Source organism: Dysidea avara, chromosome 2, assembly GCF_963678975.1.
Source record: "Dysidea avara chromosome 2, odDysAvar1.4, whole genome shotgun sequence".
NCBI classification, from domain to species: domain Eukaryota; kingdom Metazoa; phylum Porifera; class Demospongiae; order Dictyoceratida; family Dysideidae; genus Dysidea; species Dysidea avara.
Genome location: NC_089273.1, coordinates 16,959,071 through 16,981,720, shown reverse-complemented (window position 1 = coordinate 16,981,720; position 22,650 = coordinate 16,959,071).

Here is a 22,650-nt window from a genome sequence, read left to right as displayed (position 1 = left end):
TATACACTGTAGCTATGTAAATCAACTAAGCTAATAGATTGTTAATTATTTATTAATTTAAGCTGCAAATATTAACCTGATTTATAACATGACATCATTGGTTTTGTTGTTTTCTTGTGCTTGTGGTATACAAAGCCTATTTTTATTAATTTCACTAATAGATGTAAAATGTGATGCTACTAATGACATTTGTCATCATCTCAGCATATTTAGTTGTGTCAGAAAAAGCAGTACTATTGGTACAACATTATGCTCATTGTGATGTAACATATTGTGTGAAAATGGGTTGTTAATTTAATTAGTTACTGGCTGGACAATTACTTTGATCCCATGTGACTAGCTACTGATACTTTCTGCTAGTGGAGTAATCAATGCAATTATTAAGCTCTGAATGGGTCTCGATATAATAGTGCGAGCCTAAAGTTTAGAGTTGAAGCACTGAGTAAAATACTTGCATTTTTGTAAAACAAAATTCATAATTTTTTTAACACTTTGTCTTCATAAAAAAATAGTCATCATATCATGCACAGGGGTATATTTAGGGGGTTTCCTGGGGTTCCAGAAAGCCCCTCTGAAATTTTGTTTTACCTTGTGGTCTGGCAGCAGGAACATCAGGCTTATCTTAGTTTGTCAGCACAAATAAATGGGGGGCAGTAATAGGAAACTTACATTGACCCCTCAAAGGTGGATTGGAAATCAATTGTGTTGAAAAACTTTTACAAAGATTGAGATACTGTAATAGAGCAGTCAAACTACTAATGATAGAACATTGATAACGGTATTAACAAATAATGTAAGACTATATGGTCACTGAGGTTGTCACTATTGTTAGACTTCTCATTGTGATGCCAGATAGCAATGCTACAAGTGAAAGATCATTCAGTGCCTTGAGAAGAATAAAGACCTACATGAGGACTACTATGACCCAAGAAAGGCTCAACAATTTAATGTTGCTGCATGTATGTACACCAAGAATACCTTGATGAACTTGACTTGTTAGCAGTAGCAGAAGAATGTGTTGCTGGAAGCAAACACAGACTGTCCCTTTTTGGTCATTTTGTACTCTGTTCGTAAGTTTCAATCCTGTATTTTGAGTCTAGCCTAGCTACATGTTCATCCAAATTTCACTAATGATTTTTACTCAAAATTGCTTCTAAACTCAATCTCAAAAGGGTAATTTTTCGAAACTTTCCTGGGGGGGGGGCATGTCCCCAGACTCCCTAAGAAGGCTCATGCTTTGCATTTCGGCAGTGATATTTATACTAATCTTGTTCCCTAAATCTCTGGACTTGTTGCATGCAGTGCTCTTAGCTTTAGGAAGGCTTCTTTGGTTTACTTATGACTGTAACTGTCAGGGAAGCTCTTTATTTGGCCCACCCAATGTTAAAATAGTGAGCCGGCCCTGTATTGAAATTAGCCATTGGGATTGCACACCTAATAAAATTTACTGATTTTAACAGGATTCCACATATCTACCAACATGGTAAGGTCAAAAACACACAAGAAACCCACTAAAAGTTGGCTTAGGAAACATGGTGTCTGTTTATATAGGCCTACAGAAACTAGAACAAAGCCATTCTAAACTAAGTTACTCACGCGGCATTATTCTCGAAGTGGCTCTTCTTAACTTGTCTTTAAACTAAATGGCCTGCTCTAGGGCAACAACTCTTTGTACAATTCCCTCAAATTGTTGAAGTATTATTCACGTACACAATATTCCAGATCGTTTTATTTTAGTGTTTAAACTAATTAGTTTAAGGTGAATTCCCATAGTCTTGGCAACAGGTGAATCCCACAATACATTACGCATTGGGAAAAATGATGAACCGGGTTCAGAAACTGTGCTGGGCCCACAAAATAACATCACCCCAAAACTAACCTCAATTTTCCCTGACGACGATGAGGCAGTATTGGCGAGGTAAAATTAAGCCCAAACAAGCGTTCAGATCAACCCGAAATGCTTTCAACAAGTTGCTATGGAATTGTAATTTTTTTTTTATTCAACGGAATACTATTCAACGGAATACTCATTTTTGACTGACTGACTGACTGATGCCTTCAGACAAGCATAACTTGATAACGGCTAAGGCTATGGGCTTGAGTTTTTCACTGTTCAACGTTGCTTCAGCCCGACAGGTGCCTTCTGGCATACCGCAGTACATACAATGTATTCTTCATGGACTTACCAGTGTCCTCTTTTGTGTCCCATTCATCTTTGCTGACTGGGAAAGGTGTCGATTTGGCGATAGCACATAATGGCTTCCCTTTGAAATGGAAATCGTCCGTATTTTTCATAGTGGTTATTTTGATTGCAGATGTACTTTTCAAACAGTTCTTGATTTGTATTGCTGTGTAACGAGTTGAACATAGCCAACAGCAAAGCGTAATGAATACTTCATTTTTCAGATGATAATTGATAAAAAAATTGTTTTCTTAATTGGGGTGCACGGAACCATTTCTTTTGGTACGTATGCGTGGATTGTAGAGGTGCTTTCCAAACAGTTCTTGATTCGAAATGCTGTGCAATGGGTTGAACATAGCTGACAACGAAGCGTCATTGATACTTCACTTTTCAGACGATAACTGATATAGCTGGGACACACGGTGCCATTTCAGATGCGGTATGTGTGGGTTCACTAGTCATAATAAAATTATTTACAAAAACAGGTTAACAACAAGTACACGAAAAAATTTGGAATTTTCAACTAGAGTAGGGACCATAGCACATTGATAAAAAGTATTGAAACAAGTTGGAGTAGTCCATGACATTAAATCACAGTAAAACAATAAGAAGTATTAGCTATATCCCTACTGTGCATTTCTGTTATGGTATCTTGAGCACAGTAGGGATATAGCACTTCTTATTGTTTTACTGTGATTTAATCTCATGGACTACTCCAACTTTTTTCAGTACCTTTTATCGATGTGCTATGGTCCCTACTCTAGTTGAAAATTCCAAATTTTTTCGTGTACTTGTATATATAGCAGGCTATGCATATTTATCAGCTGCCCACACAATTAGTTGATTGCCTTTCACAAAGGGTCTGGTATCCCACTAAAAACACTGCTTGAGACCTTACTCAATGAATGAATTACAATGCTAAGGGGTGTTCCCATTATCTAAAACGTGCAATAGGAAAACAAGAGCTTGCATCACAAGCCTGTTTGATAGGCTTTTGGCTCTCACATTGGACAAGTACTGCCACAGGTCTTAAAAGTAAAACAGTCCAAGCCATCAAGGCCAATAAAGGCTAACTAAAGACTGATTCAGCTGTTTTGACCAACAATACAACATTTATATTGGTTTCTTCAATAGTTTCTATTGGTAAAAGCTCCATAGATGGGTTCAGAGGGAAGTTATGGTCACATTGTATAACCTAAAAAATTAATCACATGAATGAGACGTCAGCCATTTTTAGGGCAAAAACGTGAAGCTTGATGTGAATGAATGAGTGTTCAGAATGCCTTCCAGTTGTTGCGCTATTGGATACACACAATGAGAAAGTAACAGAAGTGGAATTAAGCCTTTTGGATTCTCCAAAGATCTGGAGAGAAGACATGCATCTGAGATTTATATAGAGTGCATGCTAGCTGTAAGAGAGTTGTTGTGTGAGGTGTTTGAGACTATTTTCAATGCTAGACAGATTCTTCATACACTATTATTTCAAGATAGCTAATAGATCTACTGGCATAACCGTTTGCATCCAATTCTATACTGGCATGAGAATTGAGGAATACTAGATTGTGTGCCACCCAGCCATTTTGTTTATTCTTAAAAGGTTCTACCAAGAAAAGAATATGTCATTGTACTCAAGACAGTGATGTAAGTATCCAGTATCAAGGATGGTGCTGCTTAGCAAATGACTATGCAGTACCAGTAGGTCAACATCATTGAGTTTTACTAATCAGTGAAAGAGAGTTGTAAATCCTGAGCCAGAAGAGCCAAGTTACATGTCATAATAATGATGAGCTGTAATTTGTACTTGTATACTACAAACAATTGCACAACAAGTTTATGAATTTCATTACATAAATTTAACCAAACAGTATTAGCTACTAAATATTTTTATATAATCAGAGTAAAGCAAATCCTTTAAGTGGACATATGCTTGATCGACAATACAATCTTACAAGATTATTTTCCTGGTCCTTAAAGCAAAAAGGTGATTCAGTACTGGTGGCTTCTACTATGACAGTTTCCTCTGGCAATAGCTACTTGGATACACTATAGAATATTCCATGATAATCTTATTATGTTAAGGTGTTAATTTTCCCTATCAGTACTTTCCTTAAGTAGCATATTTAGATGCTGCAAACTTATTTAAGCACTTATGTTCAGTAGATACCTGTAACTTCACAATAGGCTCAATACCACATCTAATAGCTAACGTGATCTTGGTTAATTAATAATGATTGAACAATGAGAAAACACCTATTAACAATCTATTTACTCGATCACGATGTCACACCTCGTTATTATTAGTCTAGCTGTATTCGTAATGCTAGCACAATGATAATATAAAAGTGACACACCCCTTGTAGGTGAAAGATGGACTTGAGATACTCTAATACAGCAGTCACCCTAATAGAATAGTCACATGTGTGGACATAGCTGTATGCTATAACAAAAACCAAAATATTAAAAACGATTTTTTTTTAAATTTTAAAGGATCTACGTGATAAGTAGTGAAACATGAAATGACTGATGGTATTACAGCATAGCTTAGTGGGAAAATCCCTACTTTGGAATTGAACATAATCATTATTATAACATGAAAATGTAGGAATTTTCATACCAAGCTATGCTGTAATACCATCATTCATCTCTTGTTTCACTACTTTTAATCACCTGGATCTCTACTTCATTTTAAAATTGATAAACTAGTTTTTAAAGTACAGTATCGTATTGTGATACTTATTTGCTGTATCAATATGTATAGCAGATTCCTAGTAATTTTGTTAGCTTATTGCCAACACATATCCAACAGACAGGGTTTAGCGGAAATGCGTGATCACCATATGTAAACTAGAAAAAACATCGTAATCTCTACATCCGCCTTTTTTGTAAAGCAAAAATGTGAAGTTCAGTTGACATGAGCGAATGAGTGTTCACAATGCTGTCCAGTTGTAGTGCTATTGAATATACGTATACACAACAGGGAAGTGGTAACAGAAAACAGTTACACTTTACCACTAGACGATCAGCCATCTTGACTACTCATAGTAATCCAGACAAAAGCCTTTGTTGGAGCATGCATTAAAATGTTTGTCAGGAAAAAATGGGCAATCTTAAGGCCTTTTCACACTTAATGCGCATTGAATGCGGATCCAGCTGTGGTCAGACTGAGAGTGGATCGAATGCGCATCAATCCATTTCACACTACGTGTGCAGTAACTGAATTCAATTCGCTTTCATAACACATGATTAATTACCCAATTACGTAACAAAAACTTAAATGGCGTCAGTCATTGTACTACCTTCTTCGTATTCCTTGGAGTCAGAAAAGTATTCGCAGCGAAGTATGTTGCTAGTACAGTTACAAAACGTTGGGTGCCAAGAAGCTGGTTAATTCTTAAGAGGAAACCTGTACCAGGCACGATGATTTCAGAAGAGTACGCTATTCCTTCGACACTCACTCATGGTTACCATATCACTTCCACAAGCCGAGTATAACACTAGGTATGCCGTCGCTTTAGTCTTGGCGCAATAGCCATGCTTTGCGCGAGATATCAGGAGACTGTACGGCGCCTCTTGCTAATTGAGCTAATGCGCATTAAGTCCGGCCAATTCACCTCTCGAAGTGGATTGACATGAAACCGGATTGAATGCGCATTGCGGTCAATCCGGCTCAGGTGTGAAATCGTTTGATCCGGCTTCGATGGGCATTCGACTGTAGTGTGAAAAGGCCTTTACAGTAAGACCCTGTACTGGCTAAAACATCAACTGAGTTTTCCCTACTCTGAGCAGCCATCACTTGTTTGAAAGAATCTAGATCTTCCTACCACCGCTTTGGCCTCAAAGAGTCTGCAGCTAACCTTCTGTGCACAGAGAGTTGGATCAGTTCATTTCATTTAAATCTTTAAGTATTAGTCTCTTTATGTGTAATTGTTATTTGTAATTTTGCTTGTTTATTCAGTGGAAAAAACAACAACATTAAAATGTTTGTGGTAGTTAATTGTCTGGGTAGTGTAATAGGGGTCACACCACTACAGGTATCCAGGTAGAGATGTACTTTGTAACAGCACTTTTGTTTTCTCCATACTAAAAACATATCAGAACACAATAGCTAATTGTCACATCAGTATAATACACCTGTAGTTTATCGACATTCACTGTGTATACAAATTAATTTATATGCACGGTGAATGTAGAATTGGTACCAACCCTTTAAAGTACAGATAAATAGGATATTGTTACTGTTATGTTAGCTAGTACCAGTCATAATATTATAGTATTGTAATACAGTATTGTATATAGAACAGTTTATTGATGGTGATATGTAATACACAAAATGCACCATACCACAGAACCCTAAAAATTCTTAACTATTTTTAACAAGCACTTATAACTTCTCACTACAACAACATACGTACTTCAGTTTGGACCATTCAACAGAGGAGACTTTGTTCTTCTTCAGACCCAAGTTTTAATTAAACTGGACGAGTGCGCCCCAAGTTATTAGTAAAACAGTAGCACCTATAACAACCATAGTTTCAGTCTAACTCTTGTGAATGACGTATTGTCTGTAATTCTCTTACAAGTTGCTCCTCAGTAGTTGGACATCATCCAATAGAAACCTCAAAGTAACAGGGTAATTCACTATAAGTTATTCATTGGAATGTGTGAACTGTTTGAACATTGATGAGTAAGTGAAATATTGCTGTTAGAAAATACGTAGCAGAGTTTGAGGAGTGGTAAACCATAGGCTCTACTGTTTCACACACAATTTGCAATGTGCTAGCTGGTATTAGCTATTTCGGTACTTCATACCTCTCAACTGTCACGCTGGACGTGATTCTCATAGTTTGAGGTGCAATCTCAAGCTCAAGGCATTAAATCTCATGCCTACAAGCAATGTAGCTTAACTTCCACAAATATATACTGTACATTAAGAACTCCTTGGATATTTACACAGTTTGTGTCAAACGATCCTTCTCACATGATTCCTGGTGTTTAAACGAAGAAACAATGCTGGATCAGAGTGCTGGATTAAGACATGGCTGGGGTCAACATGAGATGTAAAATAAAAGTAGCAGAATGTTTCAACTGTCTAGCGCCTACAAGTGTTATTTGAGTTATGTTATGAGCTATGTTATGAGCTGTGCCATGTGTCATAAAATGTGATGCCATGGATATACTGCAAAATGAAATTTGGAGAACAAATGGCTACGTGTAGCTGAACATTAAGATACATTCCAGTGCCTTCAAAAGAATATATGTGACAGAATTTTGGAAAACCGTCGATATACGCACAAAAGTACTTTTGTAATAAAACACATTTTAAAACTATGGGTAAAAAACGCAAGCTCCAGATAAAAAAATTACGCAAGTTTTTATTGCCTAGCTGGGGGGTGAATTAAGCTGCCGATGGATAAACCCTGGGAATTATCGTGTTCGCCTGTCCATAGGGAGTACAAAAATCTTTGTTTCATCTCCATACATGAAACGATTCCAACGTTACAGGCGTTTGTTTACGTTACGGTGACAAAAGAATTTACTGACGATCGTTTTTCAGTGAATTTGCCTTCCTTCTCGAACAAACAAGCATGCCTGGGGAAAAAACTATAGCTTGGTGGATGCACAAAATCATGGCAAACACAATGAGCCAAGATTCAATTCCGTACGTCGTTGTATCAGTACGTTATGATGGTTTATGTAAGCGCCTGTAGATTCTTTTCTCGATAGCTTCTGTACATATCAAGTTATTTGCTTGTCCGGTTGTCTAGTGCTGTATTTCCAATGCTACTTAACTTAGGAAGCTGAAACTTGGCTAGTCCATTCCTCTGTATCTGTAGAAAACAAAGAACAAATAAAATGCATTTTGAAAATTGTGCGGATATCGACGGTTTTCTAAAATTAGGTCACATATATAAAAGTGCACTACCAGAATTCAATGAATATGTCAGTATGGACAACTTATTCTATTTAGAAAATTTTAAGTAATATTTCCTTTGATGTCTGAGGTTATTAAATCCAATAGAGAAACTGTGGCAGGGTAAATAAACAGTTAGTAACCTGTGGCCTCACTAACTAGTGGTTGTTTACCACATTGATCAAACAAAAATTGGCAAAGCCGGAAACAAAATGTCCTTACTGATAGCCTACTTTCTGAACAAGACAGGCATCATTAATGTTCAATACTAATGTCCAGCATGGTGTGGTGGTGACACACCAAACTCGAAGGATAAATCTTTATGCTAGCACTCACAATTTGCTTCTTAATAGCTTACTTTCTGGACAAGAAAAGCATCTTTCTAGCCCAGAATTGTAACTATTTGATATTAATGTCACACCAGAGTTTAAGGGTAGCCTCACCCACGTCGTCCTCGGGTAGACACCTTGTCATCCCATTCTAACTAATACATAGTGTGTGGCCATAGATATGGTGTGGCAGAATGTATGTACAACTACAATTAATACTCAAATTAATAGCAACTTAGCCTGCATAAACAGGTGGATATAATATTATCAGTCTAAGTGCACATTTTATGTATGTTATGTTTGTTCTCTCCATCAGTAGGTTGCACAGGATGGATGGCAGAACTTGTTGATCTCACTCCTAGCAAAGGCTTCAGGTTGAGAGCTATGGTTATACTTAAAACTTGGTATCCAGAGAGACTAAAGGCTGCTCTGTTGAATAGTCCATGTGTTGCTTAGTGAAATGTGTTTTAAAAAGCTAGTTAATGGCAACTTGATTATGCTATAGTCGTATGTCATCATTACATTCCTTTATTCCCTGGCATTGTCCCAGGGTGAAGGGGCATCTCCAAACTGATATTGGCATGCTTAATGTCATAATGACATTAAGGGGGGAAGGGGGTTCAGCTCATAACGTTAATTTTTTAAACCAGGCACATTTCCAAAAAGTGTATGTGTGTTTGTATGTATGTATGTATGTGTGTTTGTATGTATGTACGTATGTATGTATGCATGTATGTATGTATGTATGCATGCATGCATGTATATATGTATGTATGTATGTACGTATGTATGTACGTATGTATGTACGTATGCATACATGCATGTTTGTTTGCATATTTGATTGTCTTTCCGCACCCACGTGAGCAAAACCTTGTTCATTAAAACAGAAATAAAGACCATATGGAGCCTGTATTAAACTTCTGGGCAGGTGAGCTTTGGTTTGAGATGGTTAATATTTGCCGGTTTGAAATTCGGGTGAAACGAGTCTATGAGTATGCGGTGAAGGCCTTTCCCAATGGGCACTACAGACATCAAACAGCAGAAAAATAACACAGTTGGCCTCCTAGGTTACCGGGTATAATGAATTCATTTGAGTTGAAAAGGGGTGTGCCCGTACATATGCGAATGAAAATATACAGCAGTTTTGAGACTTTGCTTGAGAATTTGCATAAGAAAATGTTAGACGAACTATAAAACAGTTAAGAAGATACTTCTGTGCATTTTGTTCAAGGTATGCCTCCTCAGAAGTGCTTAGTGACGTGATTACGGAATTACAAAATTTCATCAATTACAAAATTATTTGTGTAGCAAAACCCAATATCACTATTAGTTTAGTACACTTTTAATTAATTCCAGTTAGGCTTGTTTGCTGCATGCATGGCACCTGGTTTTTAGAAGTAGCACATCAACTTGTTATTATAAAGCATTTATAGCGTAGCTAAACAGCTAGGAATAGAGATTAAGCAGCTATACTGTTTGTAGACTATGTTTTCAGGTCAAGAATATAACGTTTTGTGCTTCTACTGCCAATGCATTGTTTTCATAGTGTGACGTTAAGAAGGACGGGACGAGGGAAGGGGGGGGGGGGGTCTGAAGTTAGCCAGCGTCATTCGTAACAAAATCAGTTTGGAGATACCCCCATACTGAAATCCTGTAACTTTGTTCTACTTCATTAGTTTATCGTTATCAGTTGTTATCAATCAACCTAAAGACTGTAGCTCGTGTTGCCATAAAGTTCTTCCCCGCCAGACTAACCGATTCAGAAGTCAACTACCGGTAGCCGTATGGCGGGTCGTTACTACTCTACCATAGGCTTAGTTACATCCTATGGCGTCCATACAGTAATACACTCATGTACCTGTTATGTTCAATCAATTGACAATCTCCACTGAAGACTCAAAGTATATAGTCGTCGCCAGAGTACGCCAGTGACCTCAGAAGTAATATGCATATAGTAGTCTTTTACAAAACAAAATTAATTTAGGCTCGTTTAATTAGATCGAGGGGGAAATTTTTCGCTGATTTCGCGGTTTTGGGGCTTATCTGCGAAAATTTTAGCTATTTGTGCCTCCATATAGCTAGTCTAATCAGGGGAAGTTCCGAGTCCCCCCACCTTCACTTTTACGCTTTACTGACTTGATCAATATGCTGAGGATTATTACATGTTATTATGAAATTTTGTCTTAGCATAACCATATAATCACTAATAATACAAATACTCATAAACCCACCTTATAAACATCTTTCCAAGGCATTATTAGTGGATTTATGCTAAAAGGTTATGCAACAAGACCTCAGATCAGCAATGGAGGTGTACAAGATCGAGATAGCTACTCTAATAGAACAGCCACCTAAATACTCTAATAGAACATTCAGTGTAAGCATAAAACTTATGGAATTATTCCAAATCTGCCTGCGTCTCTACATACAATGAAGTACATTGGTCTGTTTAAAAGGCTTGTTCATCTACTTGTGTAGTTATTACCGATACTGGTATGACTCGCACAATTTCCATTGAAAATGCTCTCAGATTCAATCTCGTATCATTAAAATTTCAAAATTTTCCAGTTTCAACATTATTATTCCATCATGCATGCAATTGTGAGAGGGTGCGTCATGTACTTGGTTGTCAGAACCTACGCAAACCTTTCTATTAACAAATGCTGCAGAGAGCCATATATATCTAAAGGCAAATATCTACAGGCAGAAATATGCATTTTATGTGGAAATGTCTCCAAATTGCAGTATTTTAGCATCTATTTTTCACAAATTTCCTGCCCCCAGTCCCCCCTAGTTCCAGCACGCTTTGCATGCTGGGAGGTGTGCTTTACACACCTCCACCCAAGAGATTAGTACCTTGAGTTAGCCCCCCTTTTATAAATCCTAGATCCACACCTGCTAATACATTTTGGGAGTGTTTGCAAATCCACAAAAAAAAAATATTTTTAACAACATTGCTCAACCTCGAAATATTTTCCCCTCGAAATATTTAGGATATACGGTAACTCCTCCTCACAACCAGTTGTACAAGTAATTTTAGCCAAAATACTGGTAAAAAGGATATGAAGTATTGGGTTGTTGGATAACACTACCCAAGGTTAATCCAGTAGAACACCATGACAAAGTAACACCACCTGAATTACTTTATCCTGCCACAAGCCACCCTTAACACTTATAAGTACAGTTTCTATCCTAGAACAATTAAAGATTGGAACAATTTATCAATTAATGTGAGTGAATCAAGAGACATAGATGAATTTACTTACTTAATTAGTTATTATAACATTAGTTAGTTTAATTAGCTATAGTGTTGTAAGCCTTTAAAAAAGACCTTTTGTGCACTTTTGGATAAAAGCATGAAACTTGGCAATAAGTTTGTGTGTATGACAAAGATTATTTTTTGATAGGGAACCACCTCAGATTTGACCTTTGGTGACCTTTACAGGAAATTTAATGCTCAAAAATTGTCAGTTTTGTCTCTATTTCATGTTTGTATGATCCAAAATCCACAAACTTAGTGTTAAATTGAAGCATTTTCCCTATAAAAAATAAGTTGGTTTTTTACAGAAAGTCTATAGCTTATTCTGTTCTAAAGTTACAATGATTTTTGTGGTAAAATATGCCACTACTGTTTCCCTCCCACACACAATTTTGAAATATGTACAGAAAGAATGTTTACTTTTTCATTTTTTTATTAAGGCTTTACAGCAAAAGTGCTGAAGGTCTGTAGGAAACCTGGTCCTACAGCCTGTTGAAATTTGTTGTGTTTGAAAAGGTGGAAAAAGGAGAAAAAATCCATGACTGGAATGACCTAGGCAGCCTCAAACCTGCAACCATCCGATTAACACTCAAACGCTTAAAGGAGTCTGCCAGACAGCCAGGATGTTCAATTTCACTGTATATATATATATATATATATATATATATATATATATATATATATATATATATATATATATATATGTATCAGGGGCGGATCTAGGATTTATAAAAGGGGGGGCTAAGTCAAGGTACTAATCTCTTGGGTAGAGGTGTGTGAAGCACACTAGCTTCCCAGCATGCAAAGCATGCTGGAACTAGGGGGGTCTGGGGGCATCCCCCCCAGTAAAATTTTGAAAAATTGATGCTAAAATACTGCAATTTGGAGACATTTCCACCTAAAATCCCTAATATTTTCTGCCTGTAGATATTTTATATACTGCCTTTAGATTATAGGTATGGCTCTCTGAAGCATTTTGCTAATGGAAAAGTTTGGGTAGGTACAGACAACCAAGAATAGGTGCATGTTAGAATAATAATGTTGAAAGTAGAAAATTTTGAAATTTGAACAACACAAGATTGAATTTGAGAGCATTTTCAATGGTAATTGTGTACCTGAATTAAGTATTGCCATACATATTAACTACACAAGTAGATGAATGAAGCCCTTTAAACATGCAGACCAATGCACTTCATTGTATGTAGCTATAGGTGCAGGCAGATATGGAAAAATTCCATAACAGAACCAACTACATGTTTCCAGTGAATGTTCTATTAGAGTAGTTAGCTGACTGCTCTATTAGAGTATCTCGATCTTGTACGCCTCCAATGCTGATCCGGGTCCTTGTTGCATAAACTTTAGCATAAATCCACTGATAATACCTTGGAAAGATGTTTATAAGGTGGTTTTATGAGTATTTGTATTATTAGTGATCATATAATTATGCTAAGACAAAATTTCATTATAATACTCAGCATATTGATCAAGTAAAGCCTAAATGTGAAGGGGGGGGGGCTTCAGCCCCAAAGCCCCCCCCCCCCCCCCCCCCACTTGATCCGCCCCTGATATATGTATCTAATCAAAAACAGCCAAGCTGTAAAAAAAGGTGCGGCCCCAAAAAAAGAACCATGGTGAAAAAGATGTGAAATCCAAGGTGGCGGCCAAGAAATGGCTGTGATGGTAGGTTAATGGTTACATTTTAATAACGACAATTCAGGTGAATTTTGTGCCGCTTGGTCTTGGCACCAAATTCACCTGAATTGTTGTTATTAAAATGTAACCATTACACCTACCATCACAGCCATTTCTTGGCCGCCACCTTGGATTTCACATCTTTTTTCACCATGGCCTTTTTGGGGGCCGCACCTTTTTTTACAGCTTGGCTGTTTTTGATTAGATATCACTTCTTTTTGTATTTGTATACTGCAAAGCCGGCCTATGGCTGGCTTTGGGGCTTTTTAACCCATGTGTTTTTTTCTTTACTACAGGAAGAAGAAAAGAACTTAAAGAAGAATTTTAGTACTTCAATTATTTTTGATTTTATTAGTAATTATACATATTATATACATATATTTATTACATGCCCATTATTCCCCACAGGATATTTTTTTGCAGCTGATCTCTCTACTGGGTGATTTGAAATGTAGCTGAACTATATACAGGATGGTTTCTTTGTAGCTGAACTCTCTACAAGGTAACCTCTTCTAGCTGGTCTCTCTACAGGGTATTTTGTTTCTAGCTGAACTCTCTACAGGTGATTTGTTTGCAGCTAAACTATCTACATGGTGGTTTCTTTGTAGCTGAACTCCCTACATGATGGTTTCTTTGTAGCTGAACTCTCTACAAGGTAACTTCTTCTCTACAGGGTGATTTGTTGTAGTTGAATTCTCTACAAGGTGGTTTGTATGAGGCTGAACTCTCTACATGGCGGTTTCTTTGTAGCTGAACTCTCTACATGATGGTTTCTTTGTAACTGAACACTCTACAAGGTGACTTCTTCTAGCTGATCTTTCTACAGGATGAATTGTTGTAGCTGAACTATCTACAAGGTAACTTCTTCTAGCTGATCTCTATACAGGGTGATTTGTTTGTAGTTGAATTCTGTACAGGTGGTTTCTTTGTAGCTGAACTCTCTACAAGGTGAATTCTTCTACCTGATCTCTCTACAGGGTAATTTGTTTGTAACTGAACTCTGTACAAGTGCGTTTTTGTGGGTGATTTCACTGCAGGTTTATTTGTTTGTAGCTGAACTCACTAAAGGGTGATTTTGCTTGTAGCTGAACTCCTTGCATTGTATCTAGTTTCTAGCTGATCTCTCTACAGGGTGATTTGTTTGTAGCTGATCTCTCTACAAGTTGATTTGTGTGTAGCTGATCTCTCTACAGGTTGATTAATTTGCAGCCGATCTCTCTACAAGGTAATTTGTTTGTAGCTGAACTGTCTATAAAGTGATTTATTTGTAGCTGATCTCTCTGCAGGTTGATTTGTTTTAGCTGAACTCTCTACAGGGTGATTTACTTGTAGCTGAACTCCTTACATTGTGTCTAGTTTCTAGCTGATCTCTCTACAGGGTGATTTGTTTGTAGCTGATCTCTCTACAAGTTGATTTGTGTGTAGCTGATCTTTCTACAGGTTGATTTGTTTGTAGCCGATCTCTCTACAGGGTAATTTGTTTGTAGCTGAACTCTGTACAAGGTGCTTTTTTGTAGGTGATCTCACTGCAGGTTGATTTGTTTGTAGCTGAACTCACTAAAGGGTGATTTGCTTGTAGCTGAACTCCTTATATTGTGTCTAGTTTCTAGCTGATCTCTCTACAGGGTGATTTGTTTGTAGCTGAACTCTCTATAAGGTGATTTGTTTGCAGCTGAACTCTCTACATGGTGGTTTCTTTGTTGCTGAACTCTCTACAGGGTGTTTTGCTTGTAGCTGAACTCTCTACAGGGTGATTTGTTTCTAGCTTATCTCTCTACAGGTTGATTTGTGTGTAACTGATCTCTCTACAAGCTGATTTGTTTGTAGCTGAATTCTCTGCAAGGTGTTTTGTTTGTAGCTGACCTCTCTTCAGGGTGATTTGTTTCTAGCTGATCTCTCTACAGGTGATTTTTTTGTAGCTGACCTCTCTTCAGGTTGATTTGTTTCTAGCTGATCTCTCTAAAGGGTGATTTTTTGTAGCTGATCTCTTTTCAGGGTGATTTGTTTCTAGCTGATTGCTCTGCAGGTTGATTTGCTTGTAGATGAACTCTCTACAGGGTAACTTGCTTGTAGCTGAACTCCTTACTTTGTGTCTAGTTTGTAGCTGATCTCTCTACAGGGTGATTTGTTTGTAGCTAAACTCCTTACACTGTGTGTAGTTTCTAGCTGATCTCTCTACAGGGTGATTTGTTTGTAGCTGATCTCTATACAAGTTGATTTGTGTGTAGCTGATCTCTCTGCAGGGTGATTTGTTTGTAGCCGATCTCTCTACAAGGTAATTTGTTTGTAGCTGAACTATCTATAAGGTGATTTGTATGTAGCTAATCTATCTGCAGATTGATTTGTTTTAGCTGAACTCTGATTTGTTTTTAGCTTATCTCTGTACAGGTTGATTTGTGTGTAACTGATCTCTCTACAAGCTGCTTTGTTTGTAGCTGAACTCTCTGCAAAGTGTTTTGTTTGTAGTTGATTTCTCTACAAGGTGATTTTTTGCAGCTGACCTCTCTTAGGGGTGATTTGTTTCTAGCTAATATCTCTACAGGGTGATTTTTTGTAGCTGACCTCTCTTCAGGGTGATTTGTTTCTAGCTGATCGCTCTACAGGTTGGTTTGTTTGTAGCTGAACTCTCTACAGGGTGATTTGCTTGTAGCTGAACTCCTTACATTGTGTCTAGTTTCTAGATGATCTCTCTACAGGGTGATTTGTTTGTAGCTGATCTCTCTACAAGTTGAATTGTGTGTAGCTGATCTCTCTGCAGGTTGATTTGTTTGTAGCCGATCTCTCTACAAGGTAATTTGTTTGTAGCTGAACTGTCTATAAGGTGATTTGTTTGTAGCTGATCTCTCTGCAGGTTGATTTGTTTTAGCTGAACTCTCTACAGGGTGATTTGCTTGTAGCTGAACTTCTTACATTGTGTGTAGTTTCTAGCTGATCTCTCTACAGGGTGATTTGTTTGTAGCTGATCTCTCTACAAGTTGATTTGTGTGTAGCTGATCTCTCTGCAGGTTGATTTGTTTGTAGCCGATCTCTCTACAGGGTAATTTGTTTGTAGCTGAACTCTGTACAAGGTGCTTTTTTGTAGGTGATCTCACTGCAGGTTGATTTGTTTGTAGCTGAACTCACTAAAGGGTGATTTGCTTGTAGCTGAACTCCTTACATTGTGTCTAGTTTCTAGCTGATCTCTCTACAGGGTGATTTGTTTGTAGCTGAACTCTCTATAAGGTGATTTGTTTCTAGCTTATCTCTCTACAGGTAGATTTGTGTTGATTTGTTCATTGCTGATCGCTCTAAAGGTTGATTTGTTGCAGCTGAACACCCTGCAAAGTGTTTTGTTTGTAGCTGATCACTCTAAAGGGTAATTTTTTTGTAGCTGAACTCTCTCCACAGTGACTTGTGTGTAGCTGAATTCTGTGTAACTGAATTCTCTAGAGAGTGACTTAATTGTAGCTGAATTCTCTACACAGTGCATGACTTGTTTATAGCTGAACTTTCTTCAGTGTGACTTGTAGTGTTCTGAATCTCTATAGTGATATATTTGCTTAACTCTCCACGTGGTGACTGTCTTCTTGCTGAACTGTCTATAAGATTAACTGTTTGCAGCTGAACTCCCTACAGAATAACTTGTGATGTAATAAAATTCTATAATGGAATAAATAAATTATCCGAATGCTCTATTAGGGTGACTGTTCTATTAGAGTATCTCGATCTCGCATTTGCTACACGGAGTTGGCTTTCGAATCATAACTCAGTGGTTTGTAATCCGATTCTTCTGTACTACTGCAAGGACTTTCTATGAAGATTATTCCAGCTATACACCGATTTTCAGCTCATTGCTCTAAGCGGTTTGCCTAGTAGGCGTGAAAACTAATACTTTTTTATTCATAAAAATCGATCGCGTGATTGTGACACAGGTTGGGTTTTGTGTCATATTTCCGTGGCCTTTATCTCGATTCCTTTCAAACCACCAAAAGGCACTCCTACGATGGTTACTCCATCTACATAGCAATTTTCAACTCATTCCATGAAGCGGTTTACCCTGTACGCGTGACAACAAATCGATCTTGTTTTACGCGAATAATCGGTCTTAACTCCTGAACCTTTCATCGGATTTGTACCAAATTTGATGCTAGGATTCGCCTTTGGACTCCCTTTCTGTGTGCCAAATTTCAAGGCGATCGGAGTACGCGTTTGCTTGTTATAGCAATTTTTGCAAGTGTGCGAAAAGACGAAGAAGAAGAAAAAAAAAACTAAGAAAAAAAACGAAACTTTGGCAGCTCGTATCTCGGAAATGGCTTGAGCGATTTCCTTCAAATTTGGAATGTAGACTCCCCTAGCTAGCGGACAACTGTGTAGCAAATTTGGTGCCAATCAGATAAGTGATCACCGAGATACAAAGGTGTGAAAATGACGTTTTCGTTCTTCCTGTCAATATACTCACGGGTGTGGCGCGCCGGCTTCTTGGGCCGCACGACACACTACCGTGTGTCTTGATATGTATATGTATCCATAGGAACTCTAGAGACTGACTTATTACCTCAAACATGTATATTAAAAAAACATAATGTGTATACCTCAAACATGGACATATGTATATTTATTAAGGCACAAGTACTGAAGGTCTGTAGGACACCTAGTCCTACAGCCTGTTTAAAGTTGATACATAAAGTGTACTTATTCTGTATAACAATTTGACATGTTAAATAGGCATGTGATATTTAGGGATAGATCAATTGACTGCCACGGGTTACATGCCCATGCAGGTCATTATTCTGAGTGGCGAGTTTATGTACGAGGTACAATTTGTGTAAGTTTTGCAAACTCTTGATCCACTAAAGTTTAGCTGCATATTTTTTGTATGAATTCACACATTTCAACTAAGCTTTCTGGATTCTACTTTTATTGAATCGTCATAGTGAAGACAATTGCTTGTGTTTTGTAGACCAAAGTTTGCTGCTGTGGACTATTTAGATTTATATGAACCCTCAAATATATAGTATCATTCAGGGGCAGTGAAGCAGGCCAAAGAATTAGGGGGCCAGGTCAGGCCAGCTGTAAGTGAAGACCAAAAAAAGGTAATTACCTGCTGACAATATAGTTGCCCTCTACCAACTATATCTTCTCACAAATACGTAGCTAAGTAGCTTGCTTCTCTGAATACTGTGAACTGCTCTATTAGAGTATCTATATCCTGACTGTTCTATCAGTAGAGTATCTCGATCTTTTCTTGCAAATATTATCCCATAAAAGTGGGGGGGTTTGGGGGCATAGCCCCTACCCCCTCCATCTCCACCGCCTATGGTATATATCACTAATGTTTAGTATCTATCACTGAAGAATATTTGAAACTACCCTACACAATAGCAACTCAATATATTAGTGCATATCATACTATATAAGCATTGTTCTTATTATATTTTTAAAAGCTATTACTGTGAAACCTCTCTAATTCAACATCTGTATCTAATCCAGAATATCTCTGTAATCTGACACCGTTTGCTGCACCAATGAAATAAGACTCTGTCTGTTTGATATTGCTTGATAATCCAACATCCCCACACAGATTTTTGAGCAAAATAATGGGTGATATGGTAACTGATATACATAATAGGAAAATTCTACACAAGCAACTAAACTAAGTAAAATTGGTTTATTGCTCATATAGGTACTGGTCATGGTGCAGGTTTTAAAATCAAAACATTTGTCCAAAATTAAAGTAGTGTGACTATATGCTGTACATTTTAAAATAAATTGTCTGGAATGTAGTAACTTAGTAGTTTTCTTAATTCTTATTTGTACAGTTTACTGTGTAATGTCAATAGGGGTGATCAATATGTGCAGATATTATAATGCTGTTTGGCTAGTGGTGTTTATACTGCTATTGTAAATATACTACCAATTCCTTTACTATCTTATTGCACCAGGTTAGTAAGCACTGCTTAATGCTAGTTCCTTGTACTACCATCACAGCACACCAACATATTGCTTGGTATACTGTATATACAGCTTAAGGATATGCATAGAATGGGGCATTGTTACAGGGTGACAACTAAAAACAAACAGCATGCATAAGTGTAGCTACTGGCTATTTTATATTCCATAGGCATTAGCACTATTTTAGCCAAGTATTCTATCTTATGTAGACAAGTATGCAGTGCGTTTTACTGTACAATGTACATTCTATGTCTTGGAAGTTGACTTTTATAGAAATGTGGTCTCTTAACACAGGTGGTCGCTATATGACAGGTTCCACTTTACAATTGTAAATGATATCACATATCTAACTCAGCATCTAATAATTATGTTGTAAATACAAATCTGCACCATGTATAAGTATCATACTGCATGATGTGCATGGGCGGGAGAAAATAGGGCTACTTTTTGCTCTTATAAATGGCTATAACTTTGCAATAGTAAAATTTATGGACTTTTTAAAAATATTAGTGTGCTTTTCACAGCAAGAGCATTAATTTGACATGAAGTTTGTGAATTTTGAACCATTTATAGGTGAGATAGATGGAAAACTGACCATTTTTAAGCATTAAATTGGTCAAATCTGAAGTAGCTCCCTACCAAAAAAAAAAACCTTTATGATACATACAAACTATGTGGCAAGTTTCATGCTTTTATCCAAAAGTGCACAAAAAAGGTCTTAGCACACTAGCTAAATAGAATGTATGCATATGATTGTAGCTACCTTTTGGGGTTTTTCATCCCTTGGGCAAACCAGCTGAGCAGTATCTAATCTTAAATTTTAGAACACATCTGCGTTCAGGCTAAGTAACGGTACCTGCTGCAGTGGTGGGTAGAATCTACTCATGATGCAAGTAGACAAGTTTCCTGTCTGCATTCCAGAGATGTTTGCACCACAGAAGTTGACAACCACTTTAGTAGTGGAGGGTCAGAATTTCATCCAAGAATAGCTTCTTATTGAACTTTAGCATCCTCAACCATCTCATTACCCATCAGGGGTGTCAGAGTAAAAGTGAAAGTGGTAAGGCTAAGTATAGAGGCATGCCCCCAAGAAAATTCTATATTGCATTTAGAGATGGGCTGTAGTACTGTGTGCAAGGTGCTAGTTAGCTAGCTAGCTACCTGACAGATGCTCAATGATAAAACTGGAGACTGACCAAAAAGCACATCCGTAATAGTTAACCTTTTATCATTTGAGTCTATTAATAAACGGTACGGAATGTTTCCAAAGCAGCTACAAATTAAGAGAAAACAAAGCCAAAGCTAGTATAACGCTAACTATTTTTAGAGGCGCAAGTTTACATGAAGCTGTTTTGAAAGAGAAACAGGTTAGATAAAGTGTTGTTTCTGTTTATTGTTGCCATTAAACTTATGCCAAGTATTGCATGTTAACTAATTATAATTAGTTTTGGATTCGTCAAGTTTATTATTTTTATTTTAGCCCAAAAAGTGGTGAGGTTCTGGCCTCACTGGTCACACCTACTCTGACACCCTTGGTACTCATAAAAGTATACAGGGCATTAAAGCAATGAGCTAGTTAGAGACTGTACATTCATGTAACCACACTATTATTGCATGGACTATAGCTAGCATTTAATGACAGCCATACAACAAGTACAAGCTCATACTTGGTCCTAAAGGAATACAGATAACTACAAATTTAATCAACCAGTCTATACTACCACTGGAGAGAGATGGACACAATTAGTGAAGCCAGCTGCAAGTAGTGAACATTCTAAGCTACAGCTAGTCTTACAGTTTGTAGGAAGAATCCTTCAGACCTTACATCACTAATGCAGCTTCCCTCAGTAAAGTCTTGAGCAGATATAGCTACTGGTCTTCCCCTAGGCCTGTGTTCAAAATTTTGCTTTCATGAATTTCCCAAAATTTTCACCTATAATGCTGTTCAGCGTTTCCATTATGCATGCATTATGCTTCTAGATTAGCTATCAACATTTCTTACAAATAATCATCTTGGAACATTTAATTAGTGACTGGTCCCTAGTGGGATAGAACTCATTAACAGAATGATCTATGATGAGAATGTGACTGTTCTATTAGGACTACCAATCATGTACAATACATTTGAGTGCTCTATTACAGTTTGCACTTCCGCTGACTGCTCTATTAGGGAGTGTTGATATATTTCCATATTTCCATGTATTTAAGCTCCATAAATTGATAGATCAATGGTTCAATATAATTATTCCTAGCATAGCACTCCAGCCTATTATGCTTTTATTATGTTGGTATATTATGTGATGTAGGCCTACACAACTATGTCCCTGTCATGCTCTTTGAGACTTTGTTAGTGTTGACTCTAATATAAGTAATCTGGCCTTTGTTTCCTTCCTGGCTCAATCAGATTCCCAAAAAAAACACAGATAGATTGGATCCTTAAAAATGATATATCATGAGCACTTCCTGATGACCAATCCCTATTGGGAGTCCATACATACTGTATATGACTTCTCTTTAGGCTCAGCCAAGGCCTTCACTAAAGGTAATTCCAGCTGTGAGTTTATATACAAAAAAAACTTGCTGGGGAAGAGAGGTCTCCATGGCTCTGATTTACCTTCCTTTACAGTCACAATGGTACCCACTGGGTTAATAGACTACTTATTAATCAAATCAAGGATTGGTGAGATATATTTTCTAAACCACAATTTGGACTCCTAACAAATTTGCATAAATGACCCATATGGGTGCATTTGACACCTAAAATATGTAATGATCATATCACAAACTTTATAATGCAAATCTACTTATTAATGGTTTTAAGCCATTCTCAATGCTTTAAATTACCTGTTCTCTGCTCTTATTAGCAACACACTAAACATGAAAATTCAAATTATCTCATGTGCGCCCATATAGGTGATTTTCCAAAATTCAGTCTTAATGAAGTAACACCCAATCTTGCTTACCAACTACAGAACTATTAATTTTAAAGAAAATAGAATAAGTGTGATATTTTCAATAACAGTATCATACAGGTTTTTGCAATTGAATTCGGCGACTTTGCAATTGAATTCGTCCCGTTTGCAATTGAGTTCGTCGCTGTTGCAATTGAATTCGTCCCGTTTGCAATTGAATTCGTCGGTTTGCAATTGAATTCGTCCCGTTTGTACTAGTAATAGCATGGGTAGCAGTGAAATTTGGGATAAATATCACGAGTGTTGTATTGGAAATGGGGATAAATTTCACGAGGCGAAGCCGAGTGAAATTTACCATTTCAAATACAACAAGAGTGGTATTTATCCCAAATTTCACTGCTACCCATGCTATTCCCAGTTAATACCCTACTCGC